We start from the raw sequence: 20,073 nt of genomic DNA, 5'->3' as shown, positions 1-20,073 counted from the left end.
GTGGCATTCCCACCATTGTTACTGGGTGTTCACACACCCATCCTTTGACTGTCTTTTGCTTTCTGCCAGCAGTACCAGATCCGACACGCCGGGAAGGTGGCCACCTGGGGACTCCGGGACTTGGCGGCTCCAGTATTCCTCGGGTTCAGGTGGCGGTGGAAATCGTGTGGTTCCGGTTCGTTTCCAGACGGGCGTCTCCTATCGTCGAGCCTGCCCACACGACACCTTTATTAATTGACTGTTGCACATTCTGAATCTGCTGTGTTTGGTTGTGACATTCACAACAGTAAAGTGTTATAATTTGACTCCTTCCATTGTCCGTTCATTTACGCCCCCTGTTGTGGGTCCGTGTCACTACACTTTCCCAACACATGCATTGTGATTCACCCTTTTCGCATATTATTTCTTGCCAAATATCCATGCGTCATTATATCACTGTAGGTGGTTCGTGGGAGTTGTTTCTGTGTTCTGGCTGAGGAAAATCTTTACAATATAATTAATAATAATAATAAAAAAAAACAACCAAATTCACAGCCTGAAGCTTTCAGCTATTGTAAAATGCTGATAAACAGATAAAGCATCAACCCGAAACGTGAAAATACAAACGCAAATAAAACAATTCAAGAAAAGAGTGAGACGATGAAAAGTCTAACGAACACAGTCAGAAGAGATCCACTGTGGGGAAAAGTCTATCACATTTTTATAATAACTTTATAGTGCTACTTATCTGTAACAATTTGTTTTCTGTGCAGATATTTTATTTATTTGATTTTAGTTTTATTGTACTTTCTCATCCTCCTAATTTAATTTTATTGTACATTTTTAAAATCTGTTCTGTGAATAATTGTTAACAGTGAAATAAATCAACTCAGCTCAACGTCTGGAAATTAACTGATGGTTCTAACTTGAATCAATAAATATATATTGTTTAAAGGACAGTAAATGGTAGAGTTGTGCAGCTCTCCCTTATGATCTGATACAAATCTAGATAAATGGACTAGAATACACTTAAAGGACAGTACTTTAGAGAATATAATGATTTGATTTGGTGTGATACAATTCTTTGTTTAATGCAGACATTCATCTTCAATGATAAATTAGAGAAAGATAGAAGTTCAGGTGCCCTGGGACAGACTGGCGTCCTGGCCATTCCATGTGCACCCCGCCTCACGCATGTCAGTGTCATCCAGATGCACACCTGGAGCAACTTGTGGAATAAAGACTTGCTCAAGGGACGTTGGTGATTTTTCCAATGTGACAGGGGAATCAAACCAAAGATCCTCTGTGTAAAAGTAAAACATCCTCAGACCCAGTTTAAAAAAAACATATTCTGAGCAGAAGAAGGGCTTCAATCATTCCCGTGTAAACATGATTACCATATGTCCCAGACATTAAGTTACACTTTAAAAAAAAAATGTTTGGCTGGTCCTGTGACTTATATTTCAGCGACTTATGTCAACAAATACTCAATTTTCATATACACCAGTGGTGTCCAAACTATTCCAGAAAGGGCCGAGAGGGTGCAGGTTTTCTTTGCAGCCACTGACTCCAGCAGGTGATTTCACTGATTAACATCACTTTGAGCAGGTGGGACGAGTTCATCAGTAATACACACAATAGACAACTGCTATAAAACAAGAAGAAGAGCTGGCTGAGGAGGACTTGCTGGGTCTTAAAAAATTATTTAAATTAATAAACCTTGCTCTCAGTCTGAAAGGCCATGCTCTTGAATTAAAAACTGGGATTAACTTTCATATGATTTTGAATAAAGAGAGCAAATGAACTTTATTCTACTCGGCTGCCCACTTGTTTCCACTTTGTGGGAGAGCTGGGGGACAACAAGGACAGCTTGGCTAAGGTAAGGCTAACAGTAATGTTTTAAAAATGTGTAGGAGTTTTAAAAAGATTAATTACATTGAATAAGGTAAACATGCACACATTTAGCTCTGAACAGATGTTTTCATCTGTTCAAAAATCAGGTACACACATGCTGAGTGCACTTGGTCTTTGTGACACTTGTCAAGCCCTGATGTTTACACTCAATGTGCTTGTAATCAGTTACATTCTGACTCTTTGACCAGCAGTATGCCGACGTGTCATTGTTTGACGGACATACGTCAATTTTTTCTGTCATCTGCATTAAGTGATTCAGTGTGGGGGGGTATAAAGCAGGTTTGAAGGCGCACACACACACACACACACACACACACACACACACACACACACACACACACACACACACACACACACACACACACACACACACACACCACACACACACACACACACACACACACACACACACACACACACACACACACACAGACCCCAGTGTCCTTCTGGCTTGAAAGGTCACTCATCCAATCATGACTTGCCAGAGAGATGTTGGTCACAACGGACACTAGCAGCAGGGCCACCAGGACCTTGTGGGACATCTTAGTCCTCCAACATATAGACAAGCTGCCAGCGCTGATAGTTGGAGGAGTGGATTCATTCTCTCCTTCTCTTTATATGCCGACTGTCTCTTGCTTTCCTGGCTGGTTTATATCTCTGTACAGTTTTTGGATGGTTCTGTATGAGAGTGAGGCACAGTCACTGGCCTGTTTGTAATACTGCATCTAATACAGTTTCTGGGTATTAAAACTGCATTACATAGACATCACACACCATTTATTCCTTTTAATATCTAGTTTTCCACCATGCAGTAAATTATCACTGAGTTTCCATGGATTATTTAATCAGTAGACCCGATTTGGAGGGAAGGACAGCATACATTTGTCTGTCGACCAGGTCAAGTCTGTTAAAGCAGAATTACCAAGTTTTGTTCTGAGCCCTGAACTTTGATGAACCTGAGATGGAAGCCTCCAGAACAGCTGATGTGAGTTTTGTTCAATCAAATCTATGTAAACGTGTTCACTGTGAGTCTAGTGCATCAACAGAACAACTTCATCACTAGTGAAGTTCGGATATGACAATTCACCATGGTAACTGATTCATGATTTGAAGGGAAAAAAATGGGCCATGGAAGACTCATTGGTGTGGGAGAGAATTGCTGGCAGAGTTGATGAATTGGTATTAATTGAAAAGAAACGCAAACGTTTTATGTCAGGTTTTACAATTAGTCTGCATTTATATAATAATGTAGAAATATAAAACTCAAAATTGACCGGAGGACATCCTTAGCAGACACCCAAACCACCTCAACTGGCTTCTTTCGATGCGAAAAAGCAGCGGCTCTACTCAGAGTCTCACCCTGTCCAGGAGTGGAAACCCAGATACCGGACCTGAGGAAGGTCACTTCCGACCCTTGTGTCTGTGACCTCGTTCTTTCAGTCATTACCCAAAGTTCATGACCATAGGTGCCATAAAAAATAAATAGCATCTCTTGGGAGATACCTTGTAGTTTACAAACCCTATTGTTGTTTATCATTGAGACACACAATAAGCTGTTGAGTCTGAATCTTTAAATAGCTAAGAAGATTTATACTCGAGCGTGGGGCCTTGAGAAGCTTCTTGTCATTTTATTCACCAGGGAAATAGCATTTAATTTCCAGAGTAGCAGCACCTGCTCATGAGTCTACAGAGGGAATCTGGCTTTAAATCTCAGGAGAATCAATCTGTAGTCTGCAGAGAAAGCTTGTGTTTCAGTGTCATTTTTATTGAGAGTTGGTAAGTGCAGGGGAAAGTAGCTTCAAGTTTTCCGTTTGTTTAGATGTTTGCCATCTTTTTTTTTATCACTGAGAGAAGAGCTTGTAGTTTTTTCCAAAAGCCATCTGCTTCAACAAACGCAGCGCTGTCATGCAAAGCCATGTAAAGACTTTCCTTTACCAAACCAGATGACTGGACTAATTAGTTAGAAAGCAAAACCTCAAGTGGTTACTCAAGAGAGAGAGAGAATGTCTCCAGTTTGTTCTCTCGAGAGAAAAGGTTTCCTAAAACATTTGGCTTATTTATTTATCATTTTGTTTGGGTTGATAGAAGACGTTATAAGCTATAATGTGGAAACAAATCACCCCGGTGGTAGATCACGTTTGTTTTGAAGAAAGTTTTAACTCAATAAAAATACCAAATGACTTATGAAGATCATTTTTCCCTGCAATTAGGAAGGAAAATGGAGCCAGTCAGTCAGTCAGTCAGTCAGTCAGTGAATGGGTCTGCAAACATTCCATACAACTACTACATACACACCTCTGAATGATGTAGGCAAAGACCAGCAAACCTCCTATTGTGGGACACGTTGGCACCTTTTAACAGGCACAATGACTATGTGTGCCTGAATATCGCCGCCATGCCTGGGAAGCTGAATAACTACTACAGACTTTCACAAGTAACTTTGTGTTCAATACGACGGTAAACTCGGAAAACCCAAGACGGGAACTTTGAGTTGGGAAAAACATGTGTTTGCTTGATGAACGTGGAAACAATACGGATGCCTGCAGTAACATATTCATACTTAGTTGCTATCTTGACAAGGAACCAATAAATAAATGATTATTGCAGCTGCTTGCTGTGGGTGAACAAGATGGAAAATGTCTCTGCAGAGTGTGTTTCTATTTGCATTCTCAAGTCAGTGACAATATCAATTATTGCAGAGGTCTAGCTCTGCAAAAACAGCAATGGTGGCAACTTCACTAGTAATTAAAGAATGCCAATAAATCACATAGAAAAGTAAATGATTTGTTTAAAGCACTTAAAATTCATCCATTTTCTATACTCACTTACTCCAATCAAGGCTCACAGGGACTGGAGCCTATCTCAGCAGTCATGGGGCGCGAGGTGGGGTATGCTGATCGACGGACAAACACATTCACTCACACCTACGGCCAATTCACAGTCGCCGTCACCTAACCTGCGTGTCTTTTGAAGTGGGGGGAAGCCAAAGCACCTGGAAGGGAACCAATGCAAACTCCACACAGAAAGTCCCAGGCGGAACGCGATCCCATGGCCTTCTTACTGTGAGACAACAGTGCTAACCACTAAGCCACCATGCTGCCAGCATTTGTAATGTCCCTATCTTAACCCCTTAACGCCCGCATTTATATAGCTGTATATAAAAAAATGTTTTGTGTGTGTTTTTGCCTTTCAGTAGATGGTAAATAATGTTGAGATTATTAATTTCACTTTTGCACAAAAACTAGATAGTAATATTGGGTATTCTGGTAATGACTTTATGTTATATCTCCAACCTTCCTTTTCTCTCATAAATTCTTGAAAGGGTAGTTGTAAAACAGCTAACTGATCATCTGCAGAGGAATGGTCTATTTGAAGAGTTTCAGTCAGGTTTCAGATCATAGTACAGAAACAGCATTAGTGAAGGTTACAAATGATCTTCTTATGGCCTCAGACAGTGGACTCATCTCTGTGCTTGTTCTGTTAGACCTCAGTGCTGCTTTTGATACTGTTGACCATAAAATGTTATTACAGAGATTAGAGCATGCCATAGGTATTAAAGGCACTGCGCTGCGGCGGTTTAAATCATATTTATCTAATAGATTACAATTTGTTCATGTAAATGGGGAATCTTCTTCACAGACTAAGGCTAATTATGGAGTTCCACAAGGTTCTGTGCTAGGACCAATTTTATTCACTTTATACATGCTTCCCTTAGGCAATATTATTAGACAGCATTGCTTAAATTTTCATTGTTACACAGATGATACCCAGCTTTATCTATCCATGAAGCCAGAGGACACACACCAATTAGCTAAACTGCAGGATTGTCTTACAGACATAAAGACATGGATGACCTCTAATTTCCTGCTTTTAAACTCAGATAAAACTGAAGTTATTGTACTTGGCCCCACAAATCTTAGAAACATGGTGTCTAACCAGATCCTTACTCTGGATGGCATTACCCTGACCTCTAGTAATACTGTGAGAAATCTTGGAGTAATTTTTGATCAGGATATGTCATTCAATGCGCATATTAACCAAATATGTAGGACTGCTTTTTTGCATTTGCGCAATATCTCTAAAATTAGAAAGGTCTTGTCTCAGAGTGATGCTGAAAAACTAATTCATGCATTTATTTCCTCTAGGCTGGACTATTGTAATTCATTATTATCAGGTTGTGCTAAAAGTTCCCTGAAAAGCCTTCACTTAATTCAAAATGCTGCAGCTAGAGTACTGATGGGGACTCGAAGGAGAGAGCATATCTCACCCATATTGGCCTCTCTTCATTGGCTTCCTGTTAATTCTAGAATAGAATTTAAAATTCTTCTTCTTACTTATAAGGTTTTGAATAATCAGGTCCCATCTTATCTTAGGGACCTCATAGTACCATATCACCCCAATAGAGTGCTTCGCTCTCAGACTGCAGGCTTACTTGTAGTTCCTAGGGTTTTTAAGAGTAGAATGGGAGGCAGAGCCTTCAGCTTTCAGGCTCCTCTCCTGTGGAACCAGCTCCCAATTCAGATCAGGGAGACAGACACCCTCTCTACTTTTAAGATTAGGCTTAAAACTTTCATTTTTGCTAAAGCTTATAGTTAGGGCTGGATCAGATGACCCTGAACCATCCCTTAGTTATGCTGCTATAGACTTAGACTGCTGGGGGGTTCCCATGATGCACTGAGTGTTTCTTTCTCCTTTTGCTCTGTATGCACCACTATGCATTTAATCATTAGTGATTGATCTCTGCTCCCCTCCACAGCATGTCTTTTTCCTGGTTCACTCCCTCAGCCCCAACCAGTCCCAGCAGAAGACTGCCCCTCCCTGAGCCTGGTTCTGCTGGAGGTTTCTTCCTGTTAAAAGGGAGTTTTTCCTTCCCACTGTCGCCAAGTGCTTGCTCACAGGGGGTCGTTTTGACCATTGGGGTTTTTCCGTAATTATTGTATGGCTTTGCCTTACAATATAAAGCACCTTGGGGCAACTGTTTGTTGTGATTTGGCGCTATATAAATAATATTGATTTGATTTGATTTATAATGTTATAATAATAATGACGGTATGTTGCAAATTTGCGACAACGGGCATACAGGTCAATTTGGTAAGTTGGTAAGAGATTGTAGCATATATGCGATGATGGGCGTTAAGGGGTTAACAGTCATGAAGCGGGATGCCATGATTGTAGTTCTCATAACAGCAAGTTGATTAAATCTGAGTACTTTTCCACACTTTTCCAAGCGTAAAAAAACCAAAACAAAACAAAACAAAAAAAAAACAACCCAACCTTTGGTACAAATCATTTTGTAGACGTAGGAGCTCAGGATTTCTTCATTTCTGATGTGTCACGAATGCAGCACAACAGTGGCCCGAACCATATGATTAGCAACAAGTCTTCATGAATTGCGTGCAAAACAACAACAAAAAAAAGAGATATGCATAAGCCCAGACGTGTCCTCGTGTACCAACATTTCTATATACAAACATATAAAATAATATTTACCATTCGCCCTATTAAGGTTTCAAATCCCGCAAAACTTCAGAGAGGTCGCCGCGCTACGAGATCTCAGTAACAATGAGAACTGCACTGAGACGCTCTGATCATGCTGCACTTTAACCGCTGCACATGGACAACACCATTAACATCACAACATAAAACTATTTTTTATATTGTGCCTAAAACTCTCATGAATATATTCTCTGGGTTTTTAGACGTTGTTATTGCGTTTGTTTATGCAAACATGCGAGAATCACAGTCTGTCTCTCCATTATTTTCAATGGGAGCTGCTGTGAGCTCCGCTCCCAGGAAAGTGAAGTTTGCTCTATAATGTCTTGATTATTGTCCTTCACAACACTGTTTGTCCTCTTTATTCCAGACTAATATATATAATATGTCTGAAATTCCGTTTGCGCTTATTAAATTAGACGCAGATTAAATGTAGCAGACACGGATTATTTATTATAATTGTTTTAGCAAGTTTTCAGGGTATCATGCAGCAGTCTCTTATTAACATGATGAAAAGCATAAAAAAATTACATTTTTGTAGTATACGAGGTCTGTCCGTAAAGTATAGGTCCTTTTTATTTTTTTCAAAAACTATATGGATTTCATTCATATGTTTTTACGTCAGACATGCTTGAACCCTCGTGCGCATGCGTGAGTTTTCCACGCCTGTCGGTGACGTCATTCGCCTGTGAGCACTCCTTGTGGGAGGAGTCGTCCAGCCCCTCGTCGGAATTCCTTTGTCTGAGAAGTTGCTGAGAGACTGGCGCTTTGTTTGATCAAAATTTTTTCTAAACCTGTGAGACACATCGAAGTGGACACGGTTCGAAAAATTAAGCTGGTTTTCAGTGAAAATTTTAACAGCTGATGAGAGATTTTGAGGTGATTCTGTCGCTTTAAGGACTTCCCACGGAGCGAGACGTCGCACAGCGCTCTCAGGCTCCGTCATCAGCCTGTTTCAAGCTGAAAACCTCCACATTTCAGGCTCTATTGATCCAGGACGTCGTGAGAGAACAGAGACGTTTTAGAAGAAGTCGGTTTCAGCATTTTATCCGGATATTCCACTGTTAAAGGAGATTTTTTTAATGAAAGACGTGCGGGCGGATTGCAGCGTCGGCTCGCAGCCGCCGCGACGCTCCGCCACAGGAAAAACACCTCTGCTGGAAGCCTTAAGGACAAGTTGGAACATGTCCAGCTGATAAACAATTTCTCATATACTCACTCCACTGAAAGCCATCAAAAGCCAACTGGATTTTAACAAATGGTTATCAACACGGAGGTGTTTTTCCTGTGCCGCCGCGCCGTGTCGGCTGTGTCCCGACGCGCGGACCCGTCCGCACGTCTTTCATTAAAAAAATCTCCTTTAACAGTGGAATATCTGGATAAAATGCTGAAACCGACTTCTTCTGAAATGTCTCTGTTCTCTCACGACATCCTGGATCAATAGAGCCTGAAATGTGGAGGTTTTAAGCTTGAAACAGGCTGATGACGCTGCCTGAGAGCGCTGCGCGACGTCTCGCACCGTGACAAGTCCTTAAAGCGACAGAATCACCTCAAAATCTCTCATCAGCTGTTAAATTTTTCACTGAAAACCAGCTTAATTTTTCGAACCGTGTCCACTTCGATGTGTCTCACAGGTTTAGAAAAAATTTTGATGAAACAAAGCGCCAGTCTCTCAGCAACTTCTCAGACAAAGGAATTCCGACGAGGGGCTGGACGACTCCTCCCACAAGGAGTGCTCACAGGCGAATGACGTCACCGACAGGCGTGGAAAAACTCACGCATGCGCACGAGGGTTCAAGCATGTCTGACGTAAAAACATATGAATGAAATCCATATAGTTTTTGAAAAAAATAAAAAGGACCGTTACTTTACGGACAGCCCTCGTAATATTCATTTACAATTGTCATCATGTGGATTCTCTATGTTGTTTGACTGCAGTGACCCTCTGGCGTGCAAGGGATTATGGGATACATCAATAGGGCAAACATTTTCCAGAGTGTAAATCCCTTATTTTTGTACTAGTTTGGGAGGTCCTTCAACTTTTGTTTCAGTGTGACTTACTATATACTGAAAAATCACACATTCATTGTTAATAATAACAATTACAATGACTATTGTATATAGAAATCTGAAGAGCTGATCATACAGAAAAAGGCACAACTTAGGTGCAGCTAATACATGAAAATATGGTGCAGAAATACAGTTTTATTATGTCATTGCATATATTGCATAGGGCAGCAGGCAGTTAGTGCATTTGCTTGGACACCAGAAGGTTCCTGGTTCTTGGTGAAAAGAACATTCACTTTCCCTGCATTGACAAAACAAAATGAACATGTCTGATAGTGGTGCAACAGATAAATGTGCCTGTTTAACTTTATGTTTGACACCGTCACACTGGTTCAGAACAGAAAAGTTAACTATACTATTAAAAGGTTAACCTGTTAATAGTATAGTTTAACCTGCTTAACAGGTTAAAAACAGCTGGCTGCCTATTCTGTGCTGTGTTTTCGGCCACTGTATGCAGTGCTGCCCCCCAGTGACAGCACAGTAGTAAAAACCTGAAGAAGATCCCTGGTTTTTCTTGAAATGTATTTGAAGGTGAGCAATGCCACTTTTGGTTTATTCCAGTTTATCATGGAAAATGATCATCTACATTAAACAAAGACTTGAATTGTATTATATTGTATTACACTGAATCAAATCATTCTATAATAAAAAGTGTAATCCCTGAATAGTAACACAGCCCATATATCTAGATGCATTGTAACATTTCATAATAGAGACATGCGCATCCTTAATAACTATATTGCATTGTTATTTGTGCTATTGCATACCTTTATATTCTTATTTTAAAAGATGCCAACATTGCCCCCAAATAGAACTTTGTTGGTTCCTAAATGTGTTTGAATACCTGTATAATTGAACATTTCATTGATGAGTTGCTGCAGTTTTTCTGGTATTATGGAATTTTTGCGAACCCACCCACTCAGTGATTTCATTATGTCTCAGCTTGCCCTGATGATCACAGGGGAAAAGCTCTACGTTACATATAAATGGGCATTTTATGTCATTGAAATTTGATGTTATTCCCTCCTCAACACTGCAAGGTTAAAATTAGTAAATTTCCTTTAAACCATCTAAATGATACTTGCTGCATGATGTTATCAATCAAGCAAAGTCTTGGTTTATATTAAGGCTATTGTTGCTAATTTATCATTTTTTGCAAAGTCCCTTGAAGTATCGGTATCGCTTCACTTAAAACTAACTTCAGTTCCTATATGAACCCTGCAACATGATCCCACGGTGGCCCTGTGACATGTGATGAGATTGACGCAAGGCTCACTAGCACATGTACAAATTCCTCATCTGATCCTTGGGAAACACTGCGAGGGAATTCCCAGCTGGAATCCCCAAATAACACTCTTATGTCTCTTATGAGAATACGGGAGGGCACAGCACTGTCGGAACCCACAGGAACCAAAGTGACGTAAAGGACAGAGTATAAAGTATCCGCTGCATGGAAATACCACTCTGACATGTGCAAACACACGACTGTCTCTGCACATATACATTAAAAGGGCCGCCGTTTTTCTATTTTCGGCAAATATATGTACTTACAGTATATCATGTCTCCATATACATTTCTACATGCTTTACTTCTTCTTGTTCCCCCCTTTGTAATATTATTATATTTAAGTAAATATTGGAGGAGTGGGGTACAATTAGTTATACCTAACAGCTAACGTTAGCTTAGCTAGCCGGCTGTAGCAACGTTTATCATAGCTTACAAAATAGTTGGTTCTTTTCTGTTTGATAACCCACATTAATTCATACTTTTGTCCACATTAATTTTATATGTATTTGTTAATACTGTTATTGTAGGTTTAACTACGCTATTATACTTTATACACTAATTACTGTTTTTGCTTATTGTGTTAGCTTGCTGGGTACAGTTGGCTTATTAACGGCTAATTTAGCTCTTCTACTAGCTTATTTTCATTATTTACAATTTTATTTTACATGGTGTAGAATTTTAATGATTCATCAGTTTATGTGTTCTTTTAAAGGTATCAACATATAGTACCTACGTTCTTAGGTTTCCATTTGATAGCATAATGATTATACTTTTTATTTTCCTATAGTATGTTAGCAGAGTTACTTTAGATGGATACCAATACACTCATAGCGTCTGTTTCTATAATAAAATACCAGATTTATAGCTTAGCCTACTAACTATATTTAATTTTACTACTAGTCTACATACTAAATTACCTATACTACAATCTTCTACTGTGATGTCTTATCCTTCTTATGTCTTATTACTTATTATATTATATATACCTTTTTCTTGAGCCGCTTGGGTGGGTAGGGAGAGTTCCCATGGGATAAAAAAGCTTTTTAACCTACCATCCAACTCATCAAGACCAGGCACCTAAGTGGCCCTACTCTACTCTTTTCTACTCTCCTGTTTTACTCTTCCTTTTCAGATATTTAGATATACCTTTATATACTAGCATAGTTCCACCTTAGAATTGGAATATAATATATAAGATATACCTTACTGAATTTTCATATGAAAGACACACACTGAATAGACAAAACACACTAAGTGTTGCATATATAGCCATCAATAGATTCACAGTCACACCGCGCACAGTTACCTGCACACAGTCAGTTGTGATTTAAACTTAATTAACAATAAGCCAACAATTGCCAGCTTGGTGAATACAGGAAGATACTGTCCTTTAAACATTAACACGAACACTTGTGCTGTTTGTTGGACCATCTTAATTGTCATAGTAATGTCAGAAAAATGGCTCAATGGACATCAAAATGTACAATGTGACACTCAATGCTGGACCCAAAAGACCCCTGAGTGCCATTTCTGTGGGACTGTTTGTGCGTGTTTGACATTTACTCTTGTGGTTAAAGAACCCGCTAAAAGGATTCTGGCATAGTTCCTTTAGATGCAAAACATTTTTCTCTGTAGATCAAGAACAATGAGGCACTTCGTTGTTGACCCGAAACATCTGGAATGTGAGCAGCTATTCACATCTGTTGAGTAAAAGTGGAAGTGAACAGAATTTTTTTTACAAAAGATCCAGAGTTTTTTGGGGAGAGTTTCAAACTAAGTAAGGCCACACCTACACGGGTATTTTTGAAAATGGAGGTTTTCCACCTTTGGTTTAAAAAATACCTCTGTCAACATGATAAGGTGAAACACATCATAAAGTGCTGTCAACAGTACGTATGTCAAAACAACAGGTGGCAGTAGAAAACAACAGAGCTGGAAATTAAAAGAAGGTCACTGTTGTGTGTTGGGGGGTGTGGCTGGATATTTTGGTGTTCTTTTCTTTTCTTTGCTCTTCAGGTGGCATGGAAACTGATTTGTTTGTGGAGAAGGTGCTGGCTGAAGAGTCCTCACCCTCATCAACATCATGTGTAGCACCCGTGACTGGTGCTCACATGCAACCTTAAAGACTTTCAGCTGAAGCAGATAACTGGATGGCGTTCTGCATTTAAGTCATGTGTGATTCAAGCAGAACTGCCGGGAACTCGACCTTGTGATGTTCGTTTGTGAGACGCTGAGGACCGCGCCTGGGTTTGTCACATCGAGCCCGTGAAGCAAGGAAGGGTGAGGACACATGCTGTCAGCACACATCAAAGGTGATTAAGTGTTTGACTAATTGTTGATAGTAACTTGGTGTTTTGTTACACAGTATACTTGAATTGTGATGAGAATTGTGCAGCTTGCTTCTCACTGCTGTGGCGTGCGGATAAGTGATCCTCCACCTGTTGTGAGAAGCTGCTCATTTGCATAAAGTTAAAAAAGATACAGACCTGAATGTGTTGCTGATAGTGTGTGTCTTTTGAAAGATATTGTTGTAACTGCTGACTTACCTCACCTCTTCTTTGCTTCACAGAGAGTCAGTTTGTCGTGTCCACCTGGGGGGTGTTTGTCTGGTGGTAGTGGGTCCAGGAGCGCCGGGCTTTGATCCTTGCGGGCGCTGGAGAGCATGCCAACAGTCACTCCACCAGAAGGACGCTATTTTTGTTTTACACTTTTTATGCAGCGGGTGAAATAAATATATTGTTTTTGGAACCGCTTTTCTGGTTATTTGTAGCGCTGGGTTCCGTCTGACGCAGGTCCGCTCCTCAACCCGCGTCAACACATAACAGTAGTTCCCGGCCATTCCATAATGGACCCAGCGGCAGAGGCGGTTCCTTTTGCCGAAAAAGTTCAAGAACACTTGGAGAAAATATGGGAGCAATTACAGCATCTCGCAAACCAAATTAAACAAACAGACGCCCGTGTTACGGAGCTTGCAGCGCAAGCCGTTCCGCTTCCTGCTGCTCCAGCTGCAGCATCATCGATACTAGTGCAGATAACTCCGTCACCCAGAGATTCGGCGTCCGAACCGATTGTTTGTCGTCCGGAGCCTTGTGTGGTGATGCAATGTTCTCTGCTTTCTGCTCAGTCAGGTTGGAGCGCCGCAGCTTTACGAGGAATGTTTGTAGATGGGTTAAATGAGTCATTAAAAGACGAGCCGGCAGTCCGTGACGAGCCAAACGATTTAGATGAGCTAATATCGTTGGTGATTCGTCTAGATGATCGGATGAAGGAGCGTGGACGCGAGAGAGGATGCCCATTAGAGCGGGTTTTTTCGTCTCGGGGCTTTCCCCGACACAGATCTTCTTCGCCCCACTGAGGCTCCTCCGACGGGACCTCTGGCTCCTCCTGTTGATGAGCCCATGCAGCTCGGACGAGCAGAGTTTACTGTATTGCCCCGACATATAAACGTCAAGAAAAATAATGGTGACGTATCTCCAGGTGTTCTGGGACAGGCAAAATAACACACATAAAAAAAAAAAAAAAAAAAATCTAGCACGAGTAAATGTTTTGTTTTCTTTAAATAGGGGTTATAATTGTATGGGGAGTCAGAGGCGTATCTGGTGGAGTGACTGTTAGGCGGTTAGAAGTCTGCCTGGGCTCACGTCATTGTTAATTTTTATGTGTTTTTAGGTATTTTCTGTTTGGGTTGTTGGGTCGTTGTATTTTGTTGTTTTTTATTTCTCTACATCCCTAACCCCAACCTCACTTTCCCCAAGACCGTTTGTCTTGTGGGTTGTGGGGTGGTGCAGGTTGGTCACGCTGAGCATTCTCAGAAGACCTCTGCACCTAGGGGGGAGGGGTGTTAGAGGCGTTTTTCTTGGTTTGGTTAGGGCCCGGTTCCACTCCAGCCTCGGTGAGCCTTTGTACCGTTCGTCATTGGTGTTGCCGGGGTGTGGTGCAGCGGAGACTTACCTCAGTCGGAGGGGTGGGCCGATCTGTTGCCGTTCGCCATTTCGGTAGTTCCACCCCTCCCGAGAGGCTGGGGTATGGTCGAGTTGGGGCACCGGACGTATTCCCGGTTCTCCGCTGCGCCTTGGGGTTGGAGCTGGGTTAGTTTTTTCCTGTTCCCTTCCCCGGCTTAATGTTTTGAGCCGTTCGCCAAAATCGAGCCGCCGAGGGGCTCTGGGAGGGAACTGGGGTCTTTCGGGGTGCCGGGGAGGGTAACAGGGTTTACGGTTGTTTTATATCCCCCCGGGGTTGTTTTTGGTAGACCTCCGGGGGTTGATTTATGATTTTTGTTCTGTTTCCTTCCGGGTTCCACCTCCAGGGTTGATGGGACGGTCCTCTGGGGGGGAATTGGCTTGGGGCCAACTAGCCAAGTGTGACCGGGTCTGGGGTTCCGGGGTTGTGGGGAGGGTTCCTCCTGGGGTTGATGGTACGGTCCTCTGGGGGGCGCCGTTTGCTCCATATACACCTGCGGACCTTTGTGGGATTATGGTTCTGGCTGTTCCTCCTGGAACTGGCGATGAAGGCCTTCTGGGGGGGGGGGTTGGGCTCTGCAGGTCATTCTGGGGGGGTTGTTTGTTATTTTTCTTTTATGCATTTACGTTTGTATTGTGTTTGTGGGGCTGTGTTGGGTTTTTGCGTTTGGGAGTTTTTCTTTTCTTCCCGGGGTTTGATGGGACGGTCCCCTGGGGAGGTTTTGGGTGGGTTTTATGTTTTTTTCTGTGTGTTGAATTATACTGGGGAATGTTTTGGGGCTTTTGTTGATGCCAGCCGGCCTTCCAGCTGCGGTGCCTGTCCTGCTGTCTGTGGTGGACCTTGGGAGCATGGTGCTGTCTGCTTCCTGACGTGGACACCGGAGGGAGGTGCTGTTCTCGGGCCTGGTCTGTTCGGTCGCCGGGAGGCTTCCCGTTGATGGGGGGGTACTGTTGTGTGTTGGGGGGTGTGGCTGGATATTTTGGTGTTCTTTTCTTTTCTTTGCTCTTCAGGTGGCATGGAAACTGATTTGTTTGTGGAGAAGGTGCTGGCTGAAGAGTCCTCACCCTCATCAACATCATGTGTAGCACCTGTGACTGGTGCTCACATGCAACCTTAAAGACTTTCAGCTGAAGCAGATAATTGGATGGCGTTCTGCATTTAAGTCATGTGTGATTCAAGCAGAACTGCCGGGAACTCGACCTTGTGATGTTCATTTGTGAGACACTGAGGACCGCGCCTGGGTTTGACACATCGAGCCCGTGAAGCAAGGAAGGGTGAGGACACATGCTGTCAGCACACATCAAAGGTGATTAAGTGTTTGACTAATTGTTGATAGTAACTTGGTGTTTTGTTACACAGTATACTTGAATTGTGATGAGAATTGTGCAGCTTGCTTCTCACTGCTGTGGCGTGCGGATAAGTGATCCTCCACCTGTTGTGAGAAGCTGCTCATTTGCAAAAAGTTAAAAAAGATACAGACCTGAATGTGTTGCTGATAGCGTGTGTCTTTTGAAAGATATTGTTGTAACTGCTGACTTACCTCACCTCTTCTTTGCTTCACAGAGAGTCAGTTTGTCGTGTCCACCTGGGGGGTGTTTGTCTGGTGGTAGTGGGTCCAGGAGCGCCGGGCTTTGATCCTTGCGGGCACTGGAGAGCGTGCCAACAGTCACTCCACCAGAAGGACGCTATTTTTGTTTTACACTTTTTATGCAGCGGGTGAAATAAATATATTGTTTTTGGAACCGCTTTTCTGGTTATTTGTAGCGCTGGGTTCCGTCTGACGCAGGTCCGCTCCTCAACCCGCGTCGACACATAACAGTCATGACTGATTTGAAATATTTTTGGAGACATTCTTAGCCTCTGACTCAGCTCCAAATGTTCAAACTAGTCATAGCCCTGATGGTTTTGTGTTCACATATGGACTGTGATGGAAACGCTTCAATCTCACAAGACACAACACATAGAATCCTCATCATACAGTAAGTGTCTGGTCACATATTTGCCTGTGATGCTTTTCTTCTTTTCCACCAGGGGGCAATTCAGTTCAATTTATTTCATTTATACAGCGCCAAATCACAACACAGCTGCCCTTCCACATGAGTAAGGTCCAACCTTAGAGCAAGCACCCAGGTGACAGTAAGGAAAACTTTAAATTGTCCATAGGTGCGTATGTGTTTGTCTGTATGTGGCCCTGCGACAGACTGGTGTCCTGTCCAGGGTGAACCCCGCCTCATGCCCTATGACTGCTGGGATAGGCTCCAGCTCCCCGTGACCCTTAATTGGAGTGTGAGTGAATTTGTTTTGACCTTGGAACGTTAGTGAACCTGTGAGAGCTTGGTTACGAGAGTTTGAAGACATGGAAGTAGCAGTGAAAGAAACATACCCAAATCATAAATCGAGCCATCGACTGGTTCGTAGCATGTTTCGATGTATTTCACATGCAGACACATCTATGACTTTCAAATCCGTTGTCGATGGGTGTCTTAATTTTTTCCCCTCTCATTTCCTCTCACATCTAAATCCCTGTGCACGACTGAAGTGGATTCAAAAGGTGAAATCAAACAGATCAGAGCCTGGATCATCCTGGTCAGCCTGTTTTAATCCAAGAATATATGGATGGAATATATCTGCAGCTTTGAACCCTGCAGACGCTGAGATAGAGAAAAAGAGATAAAAAAGATGAGAGAGTGATGAAATGTATCTGATCTCTGTAAGCCAGGGATTCTGCACAGAGATCCACACTGGAGCTTGTACAGATTAGTTTGCACTGCAGCTGGTGCACAAAGTGTGTGTGGAAGCCACTGTCCAGCACTCTGTGTGTGTGTGTCCTATCTCAATGCAATGCAGCTTTCAGAAGAGCAGGGATTTTGTGTATCAGTATCCTCAGTGTGACTGCTATCAGATATGTATCCCAGCTAAGCTCCAGGCAAGACTCCTGCTCTTACATCAAATCCATGGCAGTGATTTGGGCCACTAAGCACCACAAATCAGTTTAACTTCCGCTCACTTATCACAGCTCCGTTTGCAGACATCCTACTTCACTGCATTTGTTCTGTTTATGACACAGACAATAGATTTCTTCTGGTTTTTCCCTCTTACCTCTGAGGAATTTATGCAGGGAAAACCAGGCTGGTGCAGCGGGTTTGTTATTGGCTGTAATGCAACGTAACGTTTAAGCTAATTTTGCCTCCAACCACTCAGAAAAAAACTGGTAATCACCACACCAGAGGATGTTCACCTCAGCTTTGTTACACCATAGCTAGTATAATAAATAAATGTTTGTTCAGCAGCTCAACATTCTCACATGTGAAACCACACTAAAAAAAGGTGTGCCCTCTGATTTCTCTTGTAGTTTATATTTTGTCCTGTGACCACGGAGCTGCAGCTGGAGTTCGCAAACTATCCGTGAGTGGATGTGGAGTTGTCCTCCGTGAGGAGCATACTGAATGTGGACATGTGTCGCTGGCAATCTGTCTGTGAGCAGGACTTATGGACTTTATTTAACACAATCGTGAGAGAACTTGAGGAGGTGAGAGTGAGGAGCTGCAGCCAGGCTGTAGTGAGCACTTTTATTTTAATTGTTCACATGTGCTCTTTGAGCGATGTAGTTTTACTGCATTGTGTACACGATAAAAAAAGTCTGACAACAATCCTGCGTGATTTATAGCTCGGCAACAATGGAGCACAGCAGGTATCATAAATTGGCGTTGGATAATGTTATATTGTGTGGGTGCGACATCCAGTCACGTTAAGTAGTGTTACGTTGCCTCACCTTGCGAGAAAACTACTTCAATGCTGAAAAAATTATACGTTTAATTTTTGCATCCGTTTCACATCACCCTTTGCATCCCTCATGGTATTGCGTTAGGCTGCATCAACTCAGCGCTAGTTTGCATCAACTTGGACTCCTCATGAAGTCGCAACTCGAAGCAGGCCCGGTGTGGAAGGGACTTAAGGAATATTTGTGTTGAATTTGGTGATTGCATCACCATTTGAAGTATTGCTTCACTTATCTGTTGCAGTAAAATGAAATGTGGTTCTCCAGTCTGACATTTCACATATATAAATGCTGCTGAATGCAAAAACATAGAGCGATTTGCTAAAAGTGACAACAAGAACTTGCTTACAATATCATATGTTTGAGGTGGTTTCCATTGCAGTATTGTCAACTATAGCTTTTTGAAATCACTTTAAAAGAAACCCATCTCATCTGAGCATAAAATTTTTTATCTGTGATATTTCAGAAGTTTTTTTCCTTTCTCCAAAATACATGTTTCCATTGAGAATGTTTTCAAGTCGCATCTTCAAGTTGTGCAGTTTGGAGGGAAATGGAAATCTGCCTAATGACCATAACTAAAAAGAGTGTGGCTCAAATATTGAGAAGTTATGATATAAACTTGAAGTTAATGGTGGTAAATGTCCAAGCTCACATGAAACGTGGTAAAAATAAATAAATGAAAAAATCTCAAGCAGCCATGAAATATTGTGCAACAGAGTGCAATGTAAGATGATGGCAACGTGCAAAGAATTCTATTTTTATTATCATTATTGTGAAACAAAATCATTTTGTTAATAAATAATTAAATTTTGCCTTTGGAAAGACTTCGTCTTATGGATGAGTGTGTGTGTGTGTGTGTGTGTGGTCATCTTAACCAGGGCCATTTTATATTCAGAACAATATGGCAATATTTTATTTTATGTAGGTTCTCAAAGTAGAGAAGCTTGAATCTTCAACTGGACTGGGTTGCTTGACGTGAGGACGTTTCGCTTCAAATCACAGAAGCTTCCTCAGCTAAAATGCTTGCTCTGGTAGTCTGACTTCTGTCTTGACTCTTGTAGAGAAGAATAAACCTCTCAACCTCTCTGATAGGTTCTCAAAAAGTGTTCAAAAAGTGTTCTTCTGAAAAAGCTGTGGATGCACTCTCTCCTGCTCCATCACTGAAAAATATGGGTGCAAAATTAGTTATTGAGCCCCGCCCCCTACCACTGATTGCTCAGATTAGTCTGCCCCATAATTGATCAGTTTGTGACAAAGCAAACCCAACTTGGCCAATCTCACATGAAACATTACACCTCAGTTGAATCACCTATGTCTTATATATTTCTTTATGTTGAAGCCCTGCCCACTATCAAATTGTCCAATCAGATCGATCCAAATCTTGAAGTCTCGCTGCAAAATGGATATGACTCTCGGAGAAACTACTCTTACAGTACAATCTTATACATTTATATTAGTGTGTTCATTTTCATGGCTATTGGGAACTACATTCTTAATTCTGAGTAAATCTGCCAACAGCACAGAATCTACAAATAATTACAGAGAGTTTTTGTTGTGGTCTTGACTGTATCCAGTGCCAGCACAGACATATTTT

At 41.8% G+C, this 20,073-nt stretch overlaps 1 protein-coding gene across 3 annotated transcripts in view; it reads right to left on the bottom strand.

The window, feature by feature from the left end:
• The window catches only part of slc8a1b (solute carrier family 8 member 1b), a 363,534-nt gene that overhangs the window by 258,308 nt on the left and 85,153 nt on the right, over nt 1–20,073 (bottom strand). The window lies entirely within an intron of this gene.

The sequence above is a fragment of the Thalassophryne amazonica genome, chromosome 13, assembly GCF_902500255.1.
Source record: "Thalassophryne amazonica chromosome 13, fThaAma1.1, whole genome shotgun sequence".
In the NCBI taxonomy this organism is placed as follows: domain Eukaryota; kingdom Metazoa; phylum Chordata; class Actinopteri; order Batrachoidiformes; family Batrachoididae; genus Thalassophryne; species Thalassophryne amazonica.
This window is presented reverse-complemented; position numbering and strand designations above follow the sequence as displayed.